The sequence below is a fragment of the Geotrypetes seraphini genome, chromosome 2 (genome assembly GCF_902459505.1).
Source record: "Geotrypetes seraphini chromosome 2, aGeoSer1.1, whole genome shotgun sequence".
In the NCBI taxonomy this organism is placed as follows: Eukaryota; Metazoa; Chordata; class Amphibia; order Gymnophiona; family Dermophiidae; genus Geotrypetes; species Geotrypetes seraphini.
Window position 1 is genome coordinate 389,260,969 of NC_047085.1, and position 23,296 is coordinate 389,284,264.

General features: G+C 41.8%; 1 protein-coding gene across 1 annotated transcript in view; it reads left to right on the top strand.

Moving 5' to 3' along the window:
* The window catches only part of HIBADH (3-hydroxyisobutyrate dehydrogenase), a 217,175-nt gene that overhangs the window by 65,710 nt on the left and 128,169 nt on the right, over positions 1 to 23,296 (top strand). The window lies entirely within an intron of this gene.

Below are 23,296 nucleotides of genomic sequence, written 5' to 3' on the forward strand. Positions count from 1 at the left end.
CGTTTCCAAGACAGAAATGAGCTAGCAAATGCATTGTTTAGGTTGTGATCCAGGAGAATATGAGTGAATTGACCTCTGAGAAAACCTTGCAACCATTTAAAATTGCCAAGGTTGAAGCACTCCCCTTAAAAGGTACCTAGCGCTGAAATTTTACAGTTGCATGCAAACAGATGTCTCTGTGCATCCCATTACAGTGCTTAACTGCTTCAGATTATCTTGAAGTAATAACTAAATCTTAATTTGTGTTGTATATGCATCTATAGATAATGCATCCATAGACATTTGTGTATGTGTACACAGGCACTCGTACAAGGCCTGTTATATCTTATGTTTTCCCCTGTAGATGTAGAATGAAGAAGAAGGCTTGGTGAATTGGGCCTGTAATGTGCAGAATAGTGCAGTGCTTCCCAAACTGGGAATCGGGAAGCCAAATGGTATCCCAAAACCCATGTTTGAGGTCTCAACTTGGGTGGGCTCTCTATAGGTCCATCATTATTCTGTGCCTCTGAGGATCACACAGTTTTATTTGGCCTTTATCATGAGGAAATTGCCACAAAAAGATTGATAAGCACTGATGTAGAGTCTCCTTTGAGTTTGCTATACCCCTCTTACTTCTATGAACTGAAGATCAGGGAAGATGTCTATGTGGAGGATAATTTTATAAAAGCTCCTCCATGTGTAAAAGCCTTTTATAAAATTTGGTGGTAATATACACATGCATACATGGACATATATGTATGGAATGCGCAGCCTGGTATTCTACGATTGAAAACACAATTATTTGTCAATGCCTTCCTGTGCTAATGCTATTCTCTGTTCATGCCTTCCTGTCCTGTAAATGATTTTATGGGATTTTGTGTTTCCATCTTGTAGGATGAATTTAAAAGATTTTAATAATGATACCATTAGTTAATGTCTTTTTGTGTTTGTCTTGTTAATGTATGCATGTAATTTTGTAAACTGCATAGTTTTTATGCAGTATATAAATTTTTAAATAAATAAATATTTATTTATTTAACAGACCTACATCCCGCCTAAAGCCTAAGCAGGTTACAAAATACATAACATAAAATATACTAAAATTTGGAAGGATCAGGGCAATGTCATGATGTATGTATGTAGAGCATACACACATATTTACAGTATACCTTTGCTGGTATTTGCACACTGGGGTCCTTTTATTAAGGCTTGCTAAATGCTAAGGCACCCATAGAATATAATGGATGCCTTAGCATTTAGCTCGTGCTAATCTTTAGCGCTCACTAAATCGGTTAGCATGCCTTAATAAAAGGACCCCACTATTAGGACTGGATCTGGAAACTGTTTTTTAAATAAAGACAACATAGACATCTCTGTTGCCTTTATAAAACAGGCGTAAGTAAGAGCCCTTTTGTTTCAGGCACATAGCATTACTTTTTTTCTCTATGAGAAATTTAGTTTGTTCCCTTCCTTTTACCTCCCCTGTGTCCTCCACCACCCCATCACTGCTCACCTTATCCAGCAGCAGCCCTTCTCCCTTTGTTTTACCTCCCCCCTGTCCATCATTACCTCCTTCCTGCTCCCTCTGTCCAGCTGTAGGCCTTCCTTCATTTTTCTACCCCCTCCCCTGTCCATTACATGGGCTCAGTTCCATAGAGAGCAATGGAGAAACCATAGCATTCAAAAGCTGCTCCTAACAGTCTGGAACACAGTCCCACTACTTTTCAGACTCTGGAGCAGCAGGGGTCATCTGCTCCTGCCCCTCCCTTCCAGACAAGAAAAGGGGCAGGGAGGCTATGAACTGGAACAAAAAAGAAAACAGTTTCTAATCTAGCCACTCTTCTGCTGTTTCTGTCCCCTGGCCAAATGGCTGGCTGGCTGGCCTACTCCCCTGGATCGGCGTTCTGTGCAGGAGTTGCGGCCATTTTGAAGATCGGTCTGCCCTGCTCCTTGCCTTAGTATATTTTTAAGTTGAAAGACGCAGCAGCGGCGGCTCCTCTCAAGATCCCTGACTGCATCGGACTTCCGACACAGGTGGGGATCCTGAGAGGAGCCGCTGCCTCATCTTTCAACTTAAAAATATACTAAGGCAAGAAGCAGGGCAGACTGAAGAACAGCACGGCCGACAGCCGCCGTGTCCAACATCCGCCTCGGGGAGGAGAAAGAGTGTTTTGCGCGCATGCACAGTCCTATCTGCGATGCCCTACAGCGCATGGAAAACGGAACACGCGATGGGAGTGCGCATGCGCGGCTTAGGCTTTTATTATATTAGATAAAGACTTTATCACTGGTTGAAAAGACACCACCCTTGCCTTTGTTGTTTGACAGATATTTTCCATTATCAGAATGCAGTTCAGAATTCTAATAGCTATATTACAGTATACCGGCCCTGAAGAAAATGCAACCTTTGTAGTTTTTACATGTTGAAGTGCTCACAATGAAGAAGTGATGCACAAATATTTGAGACTTTAAAGGACTCTTGAATAGAACTAGGAAGACAGGTGTAAAACTCCTGAAGACTACATATCACTTTGATGTCTAGGAACAAATGTGTGATATCCTGAAAATCAACCAACTTCAAGGACTAGAACTCTACTTTCTTGCAGTAGGTGTCTATAACATTCCATGGATTTTCAGCAAGATAACTCTGATAAATATTTCTCCAAGTTCAAAATTGGCACTTGTGGAGCTACTATAAATATGTATGGGCTCCAACAATGCATGCAAAAAAAAAAAAAAAGTATTGCCAAGACCTGTATGTAGGTTGGGGGAGGAGAATGGTGCTTACAGATTGAGGTAAAACAGCATATTTTGGAAAATCCAATTGCCTGCCCACTGAAGCAACAAATGGTAAGGCATTCATGTAGGTAATTTTCAGAAGAAAGATACCAACACCTATTGGTCTTGTGGCTAAGATCAAGTGTAGTATAGTATCAATATAGTGTCCCCTTTTGAAAATCTTCTATATATTGCACATACCTTGCAATGCCATTAATTGTTGAAAATTGTCCAATATGCTTCTCAGGGAGTGCAAAAAAACACATTAAAGTCAAACCTCGGTTTGCGAGTAACGTGGTTTGCGAGTGTTTTGCAAGATGAGCAAAACACTCCCAAAAATCTTACCTCGCAAACCGGGCGCTGTCCCGATACACGAGTGAATTAAGCTGACCACTGGCCCGATAACGGAAGCAGTCTCCCCCTACTCCTGACGCTCCCTTTGGCAATTGGCAGGTGCTCTTCTCGTGCGCATGCACCTACGTTCCATGCAATCTTTTTCTTTTTCAACTCCCTCCCCTTCTACCGCTAGTCACACCCCCAGCCACGTGCGCTCACTTTTAACCAATGAGCGTGGGCCGGTGAGCTGCGGCTGTGGCTCTATAGGAGCATGCCCCAGAAATCAATGAAGAGGGAAGATGCCGGTGAGCTGTGGCTGCATAGGAGCACGCCCTAGAAATCAACGGAGAGGGAAGGTATCTTTTCCTCTCTGCCCAAGAAATCTACTGTTCTCCGGGTTGCCTGGCTGTGATAAAGGGCTGAGGAGAAGCGGATGGATGCACCATGGCCGCCAGCCCGGGGTTGTCCTTTCCTGCAAGCCTCGCCGCCAGTGGTGGCAGCAGTAGAAGAGAGAGGTTGGGGCTCTCGCTGACTGTGCTGCTGAGAGGGGAGGGGAGACGAGACATGCCGGTGAGGAACCGGTACAACCTGGTGGAGGACGGAGGAGATACATCGTCCTGAAGCAGGGGGCAGCAGTACGGGACCCCGATGGAAGGAAGTGACCCTGCTGAAGAGGTTGCGGCGCCGGACATCATTCAGGCAGGTACCCACCACTGGGCTACCATAGAAAACCTTGGTTGTGGAACGAATCGTTTGAGTTTACATTGTGGCCTATGGGGAACTTTGCTTTGATATACGAGTGCTTTGGAGTACGAGCATGCTTTTGGAACGAATTATGCTCGTAAACCAAGGTACCACTGTACATGTATTCCTTTTTTTTCTGAATTATCAACTATCAATTTTTCTGTTGTCTGATATTTCTAGAGACCCATATATTATTACCACACACTTTGAATTTTTGTTTTTTTAATTAATATGCATGAGCATCAGTGGCAAAGCATTTCCATTGCTTGGCAGAAGAAAATAGAATGTACATGAGCAGCAGAAAAAAAAGTATGTTTACTTTTCAAATGACCATTAAAAGAACAATAAAAGCAGTGCCTAGGAACACTGCTTTTGTAGACTTGCATTGAAAGGGCTTTGCATTTTGTGATTTTGAAAATGGAAACTGGTACCTTTAACTGGGCTCTCTGCAAAGGCCTAAATGCTGAATAGTGATGAAGTGCTATCATTTTGCCAACAAGAGTAGTGCCATTTTTCACCAGCCTTTCACATCAATGGCAGGTTGATCCTTTGAAGCCAAACATTTGAGATTATTAATTCTGAATTATTTGCTCTTTCAAGACATTCAAAGACCATCTGTTCTATTTTGTGTGCATTCTTACTAGCCTCCACTGATTTCATTCATGTTCGGTCTATTTTGACTTCAGCAAAGGTGGTAATTGCAGCCTAGTTTTATATTTTGAAGAGCTAGTGACACAAAAATGCATTTTTAAAGCATAGGAGCACAGAATGTGATGGTCTTTCTATTCTGCAAATATACAATACTCTTGTAATAGTGCAGAATAGTGCTGCCCGATTCATTTTTGTAAAAAATCGGCCTCACCGATTCGGGGCCCAACCCTCCTCCCCGTGCCTTCAGGTCTTTTAAAGCAGGAGCGGTAGTGCTGCCTTCTGCTGGCTGTCCACTGCTGCTGCTGCTCCTACTTTAGGGGGCGAGGGGGGATGGTCATTCGTCTTCAATGCAAGACCTGCACACCTGTCCGGAGCTCTATTCCACTCCCCTACGGGATCTGACACTTACTTATCCTGCTAGCTCCCCAGGAGCACTGCACTTGTTCACTGTCGGGGGCTGCAGGCAGTGTTGGAAACATGCTGTCTTTGTGAGCCCCGGAAACTTTTCCACTGCTCTTTGCCTGTGTTTTAGGTAAGCGCTTTCATTTTCTTCATTAAGGTGTGCTTATTACTAGGGCTTATGCTTATTTTATGTTCTTTTTTGAAGGCTAGTAGTATTTCTAAAGTTCATCATACGCTAGTTTGCCACAAGATGCTTTTAGTTTTCTTTCCATTCTGTCTCCCCTTCGTTTTGCTTATGGGGTGGACAGTTTCCCTCCCATCAGGTAGCAAGTTACATTATATATATATATATATATATATATATATATATATATATATATATTTATTTATTTTAGTTTTTGAGTTTGTAGTCCCCTGATAGTTTCTTTCTCCCATCGGATAGTGAGTTTCACTTTCTTACGGGCTTTTGTCTTTAGCATTTTTGCTTTATCTTCTCTCTGGGGATTTATATCAGATTCTGTCCCATCGGGTAGCGAGTTAAATTTTATATTATTCTCTTATTTAATTTGTAGTTGCCTGACTGGTTCTCTCCCATCGGGTAGTGTTTTTTTAGTTTTTATATTTTTGACTCATTTACTCTGGGGATTTTAGATTCAAGTTTCAAGTTTGTTTAAGATTTCATATACCACCCAATCAGCCTTCTAGGTTGTGTACAATGTCATAAAAACATGTATTGACTAAAAAACATATTTAAAATCACAGCACATTATTAAAAACAATAGTTCCTTGCTGATATTTCTTTCATGGTATTTTCATGTTTTGCCCTTTTCTGCTTCCCTTTCATTAGCAGCACTGGCATGCAGGGATGGCATAGGAGAATAGAGTTCTGGACATGTGAGCAGGCCCAGATGAGTGGGACAGGCTGGAGGGAGAGAAATTGACCGGTGGGGAGCTAGTCAGAGAAACTGCTGGAGTTTGGTTGAGAAATGTTAAAAAGAGAAGGGGAGGAAGAAATAATGGGTCTAAAAACAGAGGAGAGGGAGAGAGATGGTGGACAATGGGATTTATGGAGGGAAGAACAGAAAGGGAGAGAAGTTGGACACAACTTGGGAAGAGAAAGGGAGAGCTGGTGGACCCTGGAGTGGTGGGGAAGGAGGGAGAGATACTGGATGAAATGGTGGTTGAGAAAAGGAGAGATGGTGGATCTGGGGATGGTGGGGTCTATTGTTGCAGCTGTGGGAATGGAGATGAAAAAAGGAAAGATGCCAGACCTCTGGGGGAGGGAAGGGAAATGGAAGGGGAGAACAGAGATGGAAGATGGATGGTTAGTTAGCACAGAGAAAGAAGGAAACGACAAATGGGCAGGAGACCCTGGCAAGCGAGTTATCAGAAGACAACCAGAGCCTGAGACCAACATGATTTCAATAATGACCAGACAACAAAAAGTAGAAAAAATAATGCTATTTTCTGTTTTGTGACTACAATATGCCAGATTTGAAATGTGTATCCTGCCAGAACTGGTGTTAGACAGCAAATGTGAACTAGGACCTAAGAGAGGAAAAGTCTTTTCTGTTTGTTTATTTTGTTTACACCACAGCGCCATTGTGGGTAGGAGAGGGCAAAGAGGCTATAAAATAAACCCACCAGGATGTTTTGAAAAAAAAAAAAAAAATACCCAATTGGGCAGGAAAATCGATTCAATAGACTGAATCGAATTAAATTGAATTTTTTTTTCTGAATCGGGCAACACTAGTGCAGAACACTTTTTACTTAATCTTGGTTGTTATCTTGCTTCCCTGCAACTATGAATCCTTTCTGTCTCATATTTTCTTGAATTTTAATACTTTAAAAAAATTTCACTTTGAGGCTATTTTGTATATCCACCACCCTTTCTGTGAAGAAATATTTTCTTATTGACTTCTAATTCTCCAGCTTTAAGTTTCACATAGGTACCAACATATCAAAATGATTGGGCGTACCAAATACAGTTCTGTTACGTCCCTTCTCAATTCCATACTTTAGGTGTTCAATTCCTTCCCACAATCCGGGCGTTGCAGAAATTCAAACATTTTTCTGAGCATGTGCTCCTTCTACCTTAGAGAGAGAGTTAGAGCCACCTACAGTTTCAATTTCTGAATGCAATCCATGCAGAAGTCTTTTGATCTGCTCTGCATCTTTTTCTTATTTTTTTTGCTTTATAGTTTGTTTTTTTCGATGTCTTCAGTACCGTGAGACTCCATGTGGTGTCCTCTGCTGGAGGAAAGGATGAATCCTGCGGAGCTGGACTGCTGCTTCACAGAGAAAATTCGGTGAATCTGTGGAGTCAGCCTGCGTATACCACCCTTCTCAGACTCTAGGTTCATTCCCTTGGGAGTTTGCTTGCCTTCTGACCCTGGTAGGGGTTTAAATGCAGGCTGTATGCATCCTGAGTAAAATATCTCTCAGGGTTTCAGGGCGCAGGCTGTTTCCTGCCCCTGATCGCATGGATAGTTTCTGTGGGGGCAGAGGTTACAGTCGATGTCTGTCCGACTGGCAGTCTGAAGATCTTCAAATTTGGTCATTTGGAGTAGTTTCTGAGGCAGAAAATCCTTTTCCTCCATTCAGCTGCATTGTAAGAGATCCGGCAGACAGGCACTTCACAGACTGTAAATATACCTCCATTATTTCCTATGGGAGCTTCAGTGGTGGTCTATGGAACTTTGTAAAATTAATTTTTCAGAGTTTCTGAGGGTAGAGTTCAGGTCTTCCACCTCCCCAAACCCCAAATTGCTATTTTTTATTTTCAGATTTTATTTATTTTTGTCGTTTTTGGCACAAATTTGCTGGTGGTGGCTATCTTGGATTTAAATTAATCTTTTTTCAAAGCTTGATTTCTTCCTCAAAACCCCTCGATTTGTTGTAGATTGATTGGAATGAACTCCTCAGCCCTTAATCTGTCAACTGCATATATGAATTGCGCTAAATTGGGGGAGGGGTGGGAGCTTCAGGCTTTGCCTCCTCTGGGTCCTGCAGGGCTGAGGGGCCAGCCTGGATCCGTGTTTTGGGCTAAAAGTCACGCCCACTGGCCATTCTTGACACTAGTGCTAAACGTCTGCGTTCTGAGTCTGGGGATACTTTTGGCATGACACGGGCGCCTCATCTGGACTCACCAGTAACTACGGGGTGTGCATTTTCCATGGATTTCCTTTGGCTCTTTTGGAGAACATACTTTTCGGACCTGGCTCATTTGAAACATACGGCAGGTGCATCGCATTCTTCCAGGCTGGTTACGCTGCTGCTGTAGGTCCCTATGCGGGATCTCGATTGCGTTGTTTTTTTGCACAGATATTATGCCTATCCTGTCTCCTGACACTGTGTCTTTTGGATGCTGTTGCTGCTACCCTTGCAGGAGCTTGTCAGCACGATACGGATTTGGGTGAGGACCTCACAAGCTGCAGATTTTTTTGGTCTGTCCCTGTCCATTATTTCTTGCTGATGCCCTGAAAGGGTTTAAATTGGACTCTCAGCTTTCTACATCTCAGTTTTCAGTCATGGACTGTTCTAATGTGCTGTCATCCTTTATTCCATCCCACCTGCAGCTTTTTGGTCTGGTAAAGGGCCAGTGGGATTCCAGAAAGCTCTTGCCAACTCTAAAGCTATGGCTACACTTTCTACACTGACTCTTGCTATTCTGCAGTTTTGAGCAGCCAAAGGTGGATTCTGCCTTGGCACTGGTCACCCGGCGCAAGACCCTCCCTAGCAGTGAGGGGTGTACTGCTTAATGACTCCAGGATCACAGCGTGCTCATTATGTTGAAAAGGCTTTTTGAGGTGGCTTCTTCAGATATCAAGGCTGCAGCGGCAGCCTCCTTTGCCGCACACGCTTGTCTCGAGATTGCGCCATGTACCCTCTGTGGAGGAGGCTGGATGGTGTAAATTATGTGGAGGACACCCTTTATGATCCATTCAGTGTTCTCAGTAAGATCTTGGCTTACAAGGTGGATCTGTCATTGGGCTGGGGACTCTGCCTCCAAGGCCATTTTCGGCAGACTTCCTTTTCAAGGGTCAGCTTCTTTTTGGAAGAGGCCTAAGTGACCTCCTGGCCAGTGTTACTGACCAGACTAAGGGAGGGGACCATAGTACCTTTTGTCCCTCCTGCAGCTTTCATCAGGGATCCTCGGGCCCTTCCGCCCAAAGATATTCACAGGGATACCATCCCCGTTACTACACTTCCAATTCAAGATGTCCTCAGGAGTCTGGATCCTGTGCCATTGCTGCCCCTAAAAAAAAAAGTGATGCTAGAAGTCAGGTGGGGCTCCTCTGTTTTATCAGGAGTGGTCTCTCATATAAAAAAAAATTCATCATAAGAACATAAGAATAGCCTTACTGGGTCATGCCAATGGTCCCTCAAGCCCAGTAGCCCATTCTCATGGTGGCCAATCCCGGTCCCTAGTACCTGGCCATAACCCAAGGAGTAGCAACATTTCATGCTACCGATCCAGGGCAAACAGTGGCTTTCCCCATGTCTTTCTCAATAACAGACTATGAATTTTTCCTCCAGGTAATTGTCCAAACCTTTCTTAAAACCAGCTACGCTGTCCTCTCTTACCACAACCTCTGGCAATGCGTTACAGAGTTTAACTATTCTCTGAGTGAAAAAAAATTTCTTCCTATCATCTTACCAACATTCAGAAGACCTTCTTAGATACTCTTAGAAGTTACCTCAAATGCTAACCTGGTTTGTCACTTACGACATAGCTCACTGACACTCATCTGCTATGCCTCCTTTGTAAGGCTCATCTGCCTGTGGTTTGTTACCAAATGGGTATGTTACCATTGTTTTTTCAGGAGTCCTTTTACAAGAAGTTAAATAGTATTCTGACAAAATTTATTTGGCTGGGGAAAGCAGCAAGAATTTGCCTTAGTATCTTTACAAAAGCCAATTGTGGAGGTTGGGGTAAATTTCCCAAATTTTTATAGGTACCACTAAGCCTATATAATGCATCAGGGTATGTATTGGATCCTCCCTGAGCTCAGACTGGTTATGGTTGGAATGGCAACTCATGTCTCCACTGCGATTAGGTCACATTCTAAGTATCAAGTTACCTAGATTGTATAAGGACAATAGAATTTTACTAGACACATGGCAAACTTTAAAATTAATCAATAATTTGACACCTATTCCAATCCATAAATCCACGTCCCTTTGGCTGAACTCCAAGATTCTAATTGGCAGGTTTAAGGTCATCTGGAAACACTGGATGAAGGCAGGTGTACGTACCTTGGATGATGTTATAAGAACATAAGAAATGCTGCTGCTGGGTCAGACCAGTGGTCCATCATGCCCATAAGTCCGCTCATGCGCCCTAACTGAGACTAGCCCTACCAGCATACGTCCTTGTTATATTTGATGGTAAGCTGCTTGACTTTTCACGATTGCAACATAAATTTGGTCTTAACAAATCATAAATATAGATGGTTGCTGTTGAAGCAGTATATAAACTAAATGTACTTAACCCAAGTGGTCAGAAAATCACTTACTCATATAGAGAAAAATACCACTTAACATAATATATCCACTGTGTAAGAAACTTAGAGGAGGGCCTCAGATTCGGAGCATACGTGTAGTCCTATCACAGACTCAACTGTCAGCGTATTTCTATAGCTCCATGCTCATAGGCCCATACCCCAATTGAATTTTTGAAACTTTTTAATAAATAGACCTTAAGTGTAGTGACTAAAAATCCAGAACTCTTAAAGGTGAAGTTAAGATATTAAAATTCAGTCCTATTCACAGTGTATCCTTATTCAATAGGCAGCTAAATCACTTATCTCAATCTGCTTTTTCTTTTTCTTTTTTTCTTTTTTAAAGGCTTCCACGTCAAGTTCTTTATTTAGCCTATTTAATGGCTAAGCCGACGCGGCCAGCGTTTCGTGGACACCGTTGCTAGTCCACTGCGTCAGGGCCAATAGCCAACAAACATCTATAATAAAATATAGGCATTAATACCACATCAAAATATTATTTAAACAAGATATAGAACGGTACTTACTCAATACTTTATAACTGCCAGGTTTTACAAACAGTAGCAAAATGGCACCGGCATCCATTTTATACGTCTCCGACGTTATGCTTTGACACGTGTTACCATGGTAACACGTGCCCACGCATTAAAGTGACAGAATGTATATCAAATTAGAGGAAGAGGAGTAAACCGTTCCCTACCAGGGAAAAAAGCCATCACTTTCAACTATTAACCCAAGCATCACTTCTATAATGTTAATAAAAATGTTGCCACTCTAAACTACCATTTAAACCCTCAGGATCCACAGTATTTAAACGGTTTATCCAGCGTTGTTCATGCTGGGCTAAATAGCGTTTAAAATCACCCCCTCTATTGTTTTGAGTAACGACCTCTATTACAATTGCTTTAAGCGAGAAAAAATCATGATTTTTCTCACAAACCAATTAGGTTAGGCCAGCGACTGCTGCCTAACTTTTGGTGGCTTTTGTTAAATCTGGCCCTATTTTTGGGCTTTTCTAAGGGCAGAGTCAGCACTTGGCTGGTTAAGTGCCGATATAGCACTTAACCGAGCAAAGGAACTGCATAAATAGGACCGCATAAAAGTCACTCCTATCTTTATACAGTTTGCTATAACTGGTTAAGTACTGAATATCACACTTAACCAGCTGTGCTTTAGCTGGCTCTGTATACCTGGAAATTCAGCGCTGGATCACAGACGTGGACCAACATTGAATTTTCAGGTATAACGTTGGCAGTGATCAGCAAAATGCTGTGCCACCGACTGAATATCGACCTCTATATGATTTACATTAAAAATGTTTGTTGAATGATCCTAATTAGCTATTTTTCTGGTTCTGGTTAATTTACTTATGGATTGTGAGAAGGGATGGGGAGTGGAGAGAATGGATGTGAGGTGAATGGAAAAGAATAAGTGGGAGAGGACACCATATCTATAAAGCAGTATGATTGCCTTGTACCTATAAAGATCACTTCTTATAATGGTAGTGTGTGCTTGGAGTAGGGGAATAGCCTGATGGTCAGAGCAGCTGGCTAAGACCAGGGCAACTGGGTTAAAATCGCACTGTGACTTCTTGTGACCTTGGCCAAGTCACTTAACCCTCCATTGCCTTGGGAAAATACCTGCTGTACTTGAATGTAACTCACGTTCAACTATAATGGAAAAGGTTGAGTACTAAATCGAAATAAAGAAAATTAATTAAATAAATGGCATTATAATGGTAGTTTTAGTAGATGGCTGACATTTGCTTGGCCTTGGAGTGGAATTTAACTAGAAGTGACCAATCAAAAGAGAGAGCTATTGTGAGTGGCCATTTCCACTTGAGGAGCTGAGTAATGCTTTTGCTGCTTGCTATTTTCCTTGTCGGTTGTGGCTGGAAATAGCTGGGAGTTACTGCTGGACTCATTGGAGAAGTAACAAATTATGAATGTAAATATTACTGTGTTAGCTTTTGAACTGTTTCAGTCTGGTAAGTGCAGTGTGATTTCACTATGAAAGAAATTACTGCATAGCTGTTTGAGTTGCGAGAATGTGAAAACAGACAAGATGATCCATGCAGAATTAATAGAGCCTGCTCTTTGGATTGTGTACTACATGTCTACAGATGTACACAGAACCACCACCACCACCACCACCAAATGATTACCTTTGATCCCAGGCTTATACTGAAAACACTATTTTTATCATAAAAATTTAACTACGAGAGAGGCAGAGGAAATACAATTTCAAATGCTGTCTCTATTTACCCCAGCTCCCAATATTTAAAACTTGTGGTGAGCATTGGATTCAAATACCAAAAGTAGCATTACATCTATACTAGGCTGGCTGACTGTACACTCATTCTGCACCGGGACTAACTTTCCACATACACTAACTAAATCAGTTCTTATACCTTATTTAACTGTATAAACAACTTGTCTTGAGTTTAGCCCCTGTCTGTTTATCCCAGTGCACACTATACCATCCATCTTGTTTTCTTGTAATATCTGCATTTGACCCCTCAGCTATAAGATAAGCTGTATTATAGAAAAAACTTTAGAATCATTTACTATTCTATTGTCCATTGATACATAGTTTTTGGGAATCCATCTGGAGTCAAATAAATAATTTATTGGAAAATCCTGTGGCACTATCGTATGATACGGTATTATTTGGCACATCAATGAGAGCGAAGAGCCAAATATCATCTAATAATAATAAATTACTACTTATCATGATAGGGGTAGCCATACAGCATATTACAAAAAAATTGAAAAATTGGGATTGGCTAAGTTACAGTTTTTGGTGGAATTCTTCTTTATGTCACATCTTTAAAATGGAACGTGCTATAGCTATTCAACAGGGGCATTTTAAGAAATTTAAGGATGTTTGGGAGTCATTAACTAATTATTGTAAATAATGAATATCACTTATTCCCTTTGAATATACACGTCCAGGATGGGGGTGGGGGGATGGGGATGATTTTTGTTTTCTTATAATTGAAGTTAATTGTTTGGGTATTTGGGGGGTGGGATATTTGATTTGAATTAGTTTCTGTTAGAATATTAAGTGATCTTAAAGTATAAAATGTTTTTTTAATCTTATTTTGCATTTATTGAAAGTTTTAAAATTGAATAAAGAATTTATTAAAAAAAGAAAAAACATTAGAATCATATCTATGTTATTTGAATGTTCTGATTTGTGCTTATTACCATTATACTCGGATATAAATGTTTCTGGATATAAACCGAGATAACATTTTCCCCCTAAAATAAGGGGGAAAAAACTCAAATATAAACCGATGGTTTATATTCAAGCACTGGTACCAGGGGAGAAGCGACCCCTCCACCCTTCCCTGAGATGTCTTTTCTGCCAGTTCTGTAGCCAGACAGACAGTTGTCCCCATTCCTGGACCTGTACCCCCCCTTCCTGGACTCTCCCCTTCTTTCCAGACCAACTGCAGGCATCCAGTCCTGGTGGTACGGGGAGCAGGGTGGTGTGGGGAGCTGGAGCTACTGATTGATCCCTCATGCTGACTTTGCCTCTGTAATTAACCAGACCTCTCTCTCCCCTCCCGGTCCCTATAGGCTTACCTTAGGTCCCTGGTGGTCCAGCAATGAGACAGGGCCAGAGCGATCCTTCTACTCTCCTGCCTGGCAGTCTCTGTAGTAAATAAATGGCTGCTGCGTATACAAACCCCAAAAATCTCTGTTTATATTCAAGTGTGTATGGTAGATGCTTCATGAGTATTAGGTCTCTCTCTTAGTATGTATTAACTGTATATCTCTCTTATTTGAATTTCAGTGTTGTTAATAAGTATTTTTGAACTGTTTCATGGTAGTCCTATTAATAAGTTTAAATTTTCTGATTTTGACTTTACCTCATTCTTATTGTGCTTTTTCCTTCCTTATTTTAAAGTTCCTGTAAACCGTGCCGAGCTCTATCCTTATGGCGAGGATGCGGTATATAAACTTGAGGTTTAGTTTAGTTTATGTTTGTTCTTTTTAGTACTGTTATGCTGTTAACAAAATTGTAAGTTTTTTTATGTTAAATTATACCTGATGTACACTGCCTTGGGTGAATCTCTTCATAAAGGTGGTTAATAAATCCCAACAAATAAAATAATAATCCCTGATGTCAGAGCTGAGTATAGAGTAGCCACCACAAGTTAATCGGGTATCATTGTAATTTGCACTGGTGTCTGTTTTCCTTTCTTGATTTACCTGGTGGATACTGGTGCTGAACATTGATGGTATCTGGTTAATTTTTGGCTCTGCCTTGACTCTAAACCCTGGACAGCCCCTGACACTACCTGGATAGTGATGCAACAGTCAGATAGCATCTGGATAATGCTGCTAAAAATCCTGGTGAGTGCTCCTGTGCTGAATACTGGGCCTTTAGTTTTTTAGATTTATTATCAGCATTAGAATTCCAATATATTTGGGGGGGAAAAAGAGAGAGAGAGAGAGTAGCAAGGATAAGAGAAGCAGGTGACTTGAGAATAAAGTGGGATCTGTGATGACACAACAGGCAGGAGCAATGGAGCAAACTAAGTGGGCCTGGAGAGGTCCTTATCTGTTGGCAGCTAGGGTCAGAGTTGTGAGGCTGAAAAAATTGCTCCATGCTGTCTAGGAGACAAGCATGGACCACTAGAGGTCACTGTTTCGTAATCAACTTCTAATGAACCAGAACTGTCAGAAAGGCCGATAAATTACTCTGTGGATTTTTCTAATTATGAATTCCTATCTAATCATTCAATGACAAGTTAACAGTGGCACCGGTTCTATGTACTTTGCATACATGGATATGCTAATGTACTATTATATTTCTTGGGATTAGGGTCCTCCATCATTAGAACTGTTCATTAATGGAGGCTCTCTTATCTAATCATAATTACTGATTATGAGCAATAATTAACATTTTTACCCTTTTGATTCAGACCTTGGACAAAAGGCTATAGAGGAACTGTGTGTGTGTGTGTGTGTGTGTATATATATATATATATATATATATATATATATATATATATATACATATATATATATATATATATATATATATATCTTTGTGTGTGTGATTATATTTGTTAATTTGAAGTTTTACCCTCAACTCTTTGATTTCTATGTGCATAGTTTTTACCTTTTAAAAAAATTATATAAGTAGGACATACTATGCTGAACATGTGTTTTAGAGTGAAGAGGCAGTAGTCATTTGGAAAGAGGGTGGAGGGGATAGAGAGAAGGGCAAGGATTGAGCAGTAAAATGCAAGAAAACTGAAATAGATTGTGCTTTGTGACTGAATGGATTCTTATAAATTTATTTTAATGTAAAATCTTTAGGAATAGGGAAACAGCTATTTTTCTCATATAATGTCAGTGTGAAAGGGCTGTGAAATTTTGGGTTTAAGATATCATTGTGTACTTTGTTCTACTTTGCGTATTTCATGTAATACTGGTCTTATTCATTAATGACCGAATATTAAAAAAGACATCATAGTGGCCACTGCTATACAGATAAATCTCCTATCTACTCAATTTTAGCAGAACTTTACAGTTAGTGCTGCTGAAAACGTTTTCTGCCTTCTTTGGCACTTAGGGTGAAAAGGTTGCCCAAATATGGGTGCCAAAATGCAGAGTGCTGATGCAAATTCTATAACAGCGTCTGGATTCTGTTACCAGATATGCTGCAAGTCTACATTTACACACCCACATTTAGGTGTTAACACATATGACATGTAAAAGGCAGACACCATTACTTCAGTGTGTAAATTATCGTATTCTATATGTTACATGCAGAGCTGTTTTTAGATTGGGGCACAGGACAGAAATTAAGGAGGGAACCCCCCTGATTCCCTTTCCTCCCTGCCTCCTCCCCCCTGATCTCCCCACCTGCCATTATTACAACACATAAAACAACTTTAAATGACTTCTTTACACACAAAACACAGACAAACCTTTACCAAATACAGAACAAGGGATAACAAATAGAAATTGAAGTATAATCCCTAAGAAATTAAACTCAGCAAATATTACAACACTGTAAAAATAAATATGCACTTGTTTTTATACTGAGACCCCCCAAAATTAGCTACTTCCTTTGCTGTGGCTGGTGGGGATCCCAAAGCCTTGCCAGTTGAAAACCACCTCCTCTGCTCTGACAGGCAGAAATCTTCAAGTTCTTCAGCTAGCGGCACTGTCCCCAAGCTGTCACCAGCTGCAAAGTTTGGTGAGTTTATAGTTTATTTTTTGTCCATTTTTTGCAAAGCAGATCACAAAATCACATACATAATAGGCATAACAAACAACAACAAAAATACATCTTCTCTCCACCACGATGTCCATTATTCCACTATAGCATAAAATGGTTTTTCAACACCTGTACTTCATTTTACAAAATAAATACAGTTTTAACAATTTTTTAAAATCTTCACACTTCCTTGCTGCCTTGTATAGGTTGGGAGCTTGTTCCATTCTGCGAGACCTACGCATGAGAAAACACTTGCTCTAGTTGAATGTAATCTTATTTCCTTCCTTGTTGGTGTATACCTAAATCACAGAGCATAATTTTTGAAGGAGAGCATAATGTAAAATACTATCAAGTATTTTGGTGCTTGCTGATGAATACTCAGATAAATTAATTACAGTAGTTTATACTGCACCCTGTGTTCCATTTTAAGCCAATAAAGTTTGATATAATTCATATTTGATCATATTTACCTATCCCAAAGAGGCTCTGAATAATAGAATTTTATATAACCTGTAAGGCAGCATAATGGTCACAGAAACTCCTAAAAGTACGAAGTTACAGTAATCAAGGCTGGACAAAACAATTTCCTGGAGAACATGCTTAAAGTCACTACCAGAGAGATACGATCAAAGATTATTCAGTAGCTGCAGTTTAAAGTATACCTTCTTTATTGTTACCTCTATATCAGTGGTCTCAAACTCAAACCCTTTGCAAGGCCACATTTTGGGTTTGTAAGTACTTGGAGGGCCTCAGAAAAAATAGTTAATGTCTTATTAAAGAAATGACAATTTTGCATGAGGTAAAACTCTTTATAGTTTATAAATCTTTCCTTTTGGCTAAGTCTTACTACTAATATTGTCATTTATAGCAAAAGAGACATAAGATCAAGAAACTGGTTTATTTTACTTTTGTGATTATGATAAACATACCGAGGGCCTCAAAATAGTACCTGGCGGGCCATGTGTGGCCCCCGGGCCGCAAGTTTGAGACCACTGCTCTATATGTTCTTTAAAGGACATTGATTACACCCAAATAACGAAAGGTCAGTGATTACACCCAAAATAATGAATCTCAGATGAGAATTTCATTGGTGTGCCTAATATTCTAACAAAAGGTGGAATATTTAATGTCTTGATAGGCAAAGCTTGGAGAGTTCTGACCGTCAGACTGGAGGAAGAGGTTTTCAGCTGGCAAGGCTTTGGGATCTTCACCAGCGTAGGGATTTTTATTTTGCATGGGGAGGGCGGGGAGAAAATTTAGTGCCCACCCACTTTGGGCTGAGGGCCACTCTTCCCCTCCCCCAAACTAGCTATCTGGTAAGCCACTAAACACAATAAAAAGATCTGTGAAGCACATATCCCAAAGCTAACATATTCACAACAAGTCCCCTACATAGGAAAACACAGCTACATAAATACTTCAGTAGGACCTGGAACACCATTGTGTCTACTGGGAAAATGAACAAACTGAATTACTTCAAATCAAATCATACAAACTCTATCCAGAGTGCCTAGCCTCAACCCTGCTTCTAACTGGCAACCAGTGTAGTTCCAGAATTGGAGTGGCAAATCTTTTTTTCTGGGGTGGAACTTGCCAACCCTTGCAAACCTGTGTCAACACATATGTCTATTTTCAAAATCTATTTCTCTTTTCAGAGGAGTCTGGCGCGGCAGACATTCTCACAAGTTGCCAGAGGCTTCCCTGGAGCTGTGTCTCTACTGCGATCTACCCTTCTTTGATGCAATTTCCTGTTTCCACTTGGACGGATCACGGCAGAGGGAAAGCTTTGGGACATTTGCCAGCAGCTTCTGAGAATGGCTGCTGTGCCAGGCCCCTCTAAAAAAGGAAATTGATTTTGAAAAAAAATCAGGAAGGTGAAGAGAAGGAAGGAAGATGGACAGTGATGAGAAGAAAGGGATGAGATGCCCAGACTATGGTGGCCCTCTGAAGCTGAAGTGATGGGCACATGAGCAGAATAAATGAAAAAAAACCCCACAATAGCCTTTCTTTCTCTTTCTTTCTTTGCTTCCTGCTCCCCCTGTCCAGCAGTAGCTCTTCTCCTTTTCTTTTACCTCCCCCCTGCCCAGCAGCACCCCTTCCCTGGTCCCCCTATCCAGCAGTAATCCTTCTAACACCAGTAGCCCTTCTAACAACAGCAAGGATACGATCAAACTGAAGAGCTTCCTCATCTCTCTTGGTTTTCCCCCCCTTCACCATCCCCAACCCACGAAAAGGGACACACTCTAGACCTCATTATTTTCCTGGATCTTACCACCTACAAAACTTCAGCCGATGACACTCGCTGGGAACATGTCCCCTGGTCCGATCACTTCCTTGGGACCTTCTGCCTCCCCATTTTCATGTCGCATCTTGGGGCTCCTCTAATTCCATTACCTTTCGCAAAAAAATTTCAAGCGACCTGTTCTGGACAAAATTTCTCAAACAATTCTCCTCTGCCCCATAGCCTGCAGACTCTGAAACCAACTGGCATAACTGGACCGCTCTCTCAGAGTCCACCTACCACTCCCTCGCCCCCCATTCCATCAAATCCATCGCCTACCCTCGCAAAGCCCCTTGGTACCTCCCTTATCACAGAGAACTAAAGCAGAAATGTCAAGCCCTGGAGCGCAAATGGAAAAAATCTCCCCTGGAGAGCCAACATTAAGCTCTACAATTCAGCACTAAAAAAAGCAAGGAAGAACTTCTACGGTGAGAAAATCTCCAGATCCAACAACCAGAGTAGTACACTTTTCAACATCTGGCGCTCCCTAACCTCCAAAAAAGACTCCACCTCTCTCCCCTCTTCTTCCTCAGCCGAAGTTCTAGCAAAATTCTTCAATGAAAAGGTCACTACCTTACGATGCTCCTTCCCACCTGCAGTCTCTTACAACTCTCTGGTGCTCACTGACTCCAACCCTACTCTAATGGCCTCTAGCCCTATCCCAGCCGACAGATCCTGAGCTGCCTTTGAGCACGTATCCGAATCCCTCATCCTTAAACTCTGCCTCAAACTGAAATCTTGCAATTGTTCTTTAGACCCTTTCCCCTCCTACCTCTACGAGGAAATACCCACTCAGGCCATCTCTTCCATTACCAAACTCTTAAACTCCGCCCTACGTTCGGGCCTATTCTCCCTAGAAATGGGCCATATCGCCTTAACCCCTCTATTGAAAAAACCCAACCTCGACCCTTCCACACCATCCAGCTATTGCCCAATAGCAAATATCCCCCTCCTAACCAAGATGCTCGAGTCCATCATATCGACCCAACTCTCATCCTATCTAGAGAAATTCTCCATTCTCCTACCTTACCAATATGGCTTTCGTCCCAACTTCAGCACCGAATCCCTATTGACCTCCCTAATTTCCAAGGTTCAACAACTTCACTCCCACAACAAGTTTGCCGTCCTCCTGCAATTCGATCTTTCTGCCGCTTTCGACATTGTTCACCATGATTTTCTAATTTACCAACTCTCCGAGATTGGCATCACCTCTACAGTCCTTGAATGGTTCTCAAAATTCCTTCGTTCCCGATCCTACATTGTCAACATGAATGGCACCTCATCCTCCCCCTGGAAACCAATCTGTGGAGTCCCGCAAGGTTCACCTTTATCTCCTATCCTTTTCAACATTTATATGTCCTCTCTAAAACTCCTCCATCTATCCCCCCTTGAAACAATTTACACCTATGCTGATGACATCCTTGTCCTCCTCGAGACCGACTCGAACCTCACTAATCTCTCAGAAAACATATCCTCTTGTATCTCGAACCTCAAATCTTGGGCCCACACCGTCCAAATGAAATTGAATGAATCCAAGACAAAACTACTTTGACTTGGCCCAAAATTAGTTCAGCTACCCACCTCAATCCCACTGTCCTCCAGCTCCACTCTGCAGCTCGAATTCTCCAGCAAGGTCCTGGGCATCATCATTGATTCTACATTGTCCTTCAATGACCACCTCAACTCCCTGGTAAAAAAATGCTATTTCAGCCTACACATGCTGAGGAAAGTAAGATCCTGTTTCCATCAAAAACATTTTGCCGTTCTCGTCCAATCCATCATCCTCTCCAGACTGGATTATTGCAATTCTATCTTCATAAGCCTAACGAAGAAAAACCTTCACAGACTCCAACGGATTCAGAATGCTGCTGCCAAGCTTATCTTTGCAAAAAGTAAATTTGATCACATCTCACCGCTCCTATCCAAGCTTCACTGGCTTCCGATAATTTCCAGAATCCACTTCAAATGCATCTGCCTAACTTTCAAGATCCTCCATGGCATCCTTCCTCCATTAATTCCACTTTCTTGGAACTCCTCAAATCTTAATACCACCAGAGCTACCCAAAAATAGAAACTATCCTTCCCCTCATTAAAAGGCATTTCCCACCCAGGAAAACTAGGGACTTCCCTCCCCTTCAGATTCACCGAGCTCTGGAACAACCTTACCTCCCCTCTTCGGAACCTGAGTTCTCTCCAACCCTTCCGTAAACATCTGAAAACCTGGCTTTTCTCAAAAATCTAACACTCCCTCCTCCTCTGACATCCTAGTCCTCTAAACATTCTTCTTTCCTCCGATCTTCATCTAGGCCTTTCCTTGGAGTTCCTTTCTTACCACAATTCCTGTAAACCGGGCCGAGCTCCACGACTATGGAGATGGTGCGATATACAAACCTAAAGTTTAGTTTAGTTTCTCCCTTCCTTTTACCTCTCCTCTGTCCAGCAGCATCCCTTCCCTGCTCCCCCTGTCCAGCAATAGTCCTTCTACCTTCCTTTTACCTCCCCCCTGCCCAGCAGCACCCCTTCCCTGCTCCCCCTATCCAGCAGTAGCCCTTCTCCCTTCCTTTTACCTCTCCCCTGTCCAGCAGCATCTCTTCCCTGCTCCCCCTGTCCAGCAGTAGATTACTTTGTTGTCACGTGCTGAGAATAAGGGTGTTGTGCATCTTAGGGGGAAGGAGAAGACATCTTGATTAGTAAATTGAACACTGTCAGCAATACTTGAGTCTTGGTTATAACCACATATCATCTCCATCATGTTTGTTTGCTTTCAGCTTATAACCCTACTCTCCTCTGTCCTCTGCTTATCAACCTAGCCAGCAGTTTAACCATCCCCGCTAACTGGCAACCTGTTTGTCTGTCTTGATTATTTAAATTGTAAGCTTATTCAAGCAGGGACTGTCTCCTTTGTGACTCTGTACCGTGCTATGTATGTCTAGTAGCTCTCTAGAAATAATTAATAGTAGTAGTAGTAATCGTACATGGTTGTATGGTAGAGACTTGATGATGAGTGTTTAAGCATGGATGATTGGGGCCCGTGCAGAGTGGGAGGCGTGGCTCTGGCTACCTTGTTGGGTAGGCCAGATAAGCCATGTGGGTCTTTATCAGCCTTCAGTAGATGCATTAGTGTTAAAGTGGCAGATAACAGAGAACTGTTCAAGTCATCTCAAGAGATGTTGCTAACAGTGGGGTAGAGAGGGTGAGAGGCGCCTGTGGGGTGGCACCCCTCCACCCTCTTCTCTGCCTCCCTCACCTCCACATGCTCCTTCAACCGACCCTCCTGCTGTGCATACACTACTTCCCTTCCCCCATACCTCTGTAACATTCCTGGTGCAAGTAGGAACCCCCAACTTGCTGTTGCGCCAGCATCGGCTCTTCGTCTGATGTAACTTCCTAGACGAAGGCCCAGGAAGTGACATCAGATGAAGAGCCAATGCCGGCGTGACATCTGGTTTGGAAATGCTGCTCTCGCCAGGAGCATTACAGAGGTATGGGGGAAGGGAAGTGGCTCCAAAGGGGGGAGGAGGGGGGATGGGTGTCTGCGCCCTCACCAAGATGGCACCTGAGGCAGACTGCCCCTCCCCCTTACTACACCACTGGTTGTTAAATACATCTCTCGTTTATTTGTCATGAAGTTAATGCATGATAGCAACCTTTTCTTTCTATTAGACCTCTCAGTTAACTCAAAGGTTTTACAATTGTTGTGCATTAATTTTGGCAATTACCATGTGGTAACTACAAAATCATAACTCACCTCCATTAAATAGGCCCATCTATAAAGCATGCAAGTCTCATGGCACTCACAAAAGGGTGATAGTTTAATTTTTACAAAATAACTCTAATCATAGTATGAGCACTTGTTGCATGCCATTTGTTTTCTTTTTTCTCTCATAATTGTGAGGTATATTTTTACTTCACATAAAACATTGATTCCATTTTATAGCATATGCAAATTATTTGATGTTTTATTGCAGGTTTGCTCTGCGCACATGTCTAAGTTCAAGCTCTAGTCCCTGTGGAATTCTGTTCAACACTTCTCTTGAAATCATAAATCCTCTCATTACTGTGGACTTTCTAGTTAACCAGTTTTTCATCCTTAGGCTTTCAGTGCTTTTTAACTTAAATGCATTCCTTGCACAGTTCAAATGGTAGAGGCAGAATAATCAAGCACCAAAAATAGCGTTGATTTATTTACAAGTGCTCCTTTGCCCAGAGGTGCATTTGTTCACTGTTAACAACAGCTTTCTGTTGCTGTTTTTCTGGCCTGATCACGTAATAGCCTATCATTTGATTTGTGCCACACAGACTGGGGTTGCAATGAGCATACCTCGAATGCTATAAAAGATTCTGACTGACTTGTAAAAGAAATCCCAGCAAGAGAGAG